The sequence below is a fragment of the Colobus angolensis genome, unplaced genomic scaffold, assembly GCF_000951035.1.
Source record: "Colobus angolensis palliatus isolate OR3802 unplaced genomic scaffold, Cang.pa_1.0 Scaffold482, whole genome shotgun sequence".
NCBI classification, from domain to species: Eukaryota; Metazoa; Chordata; class Mammalia; order Primates; family Cercopithecidae; genus Colobus; species Colobus angolensis.
The window spans coordinates 300,107-300,550 of NW_012118288.1; the positions used below are offsets into that span (position 1 = coordinate 300,107).

General features: G+C 46.6%; 1 protein-coding gene across 1 annotated transcript in view; it reads left to right on the plus strand.

Moving 5' to 3' along the window:
* The window catches only part of LOC105524044 (leucine-rich repeats and immunoglobulin-like domains protein 1), a gene marked incomplete at its 5' end in the record, with an annotated part of 113,240 nt that overhangs the window by 9,687 nt on the left and 103,109 nt on the right, over positions 1–444 (plus strand).

Genomic DNA, 444 nt, shown 5'->3' on the forward strand with positions numbered 1-444 from the left:
AGAAGACTTTCCAGATAAACCAGCCATGAGTCCAACAATTTTCTCTGCCAGATTTTATTGGCAGCTTCCCCAGCAGAGCACCTCCGTCTTCACACCGAATTTCCTGTTTCCACTCCAGGCTTGCATAGTTTAATTTTATTCTGATTTTGCTGGTTTTATAATTCGTTTGCTCACCTGTATGAATCTTATCTCAATACTGAGGCTCGGCAGGCCGAGCAGAGAAACTTTGCAGGAAGGTGCTGTTAATAAGAGTGCTGGCATAGCTTACAGATCTTAGATCTTTGGCTGGCAGCACGCCCTGTGTTCAGGAGGTGCTGTGTCCCTGTGAAACATGGTCTTGGGCTTAAAGCCCTTTTCATGGCATTGTGGGATTGCAGGAGAATGTGGGGGGTTAGAATTGCAATTCACTGTGTGCCCTGGACAGATGACCTGGTCTCTCTCAAC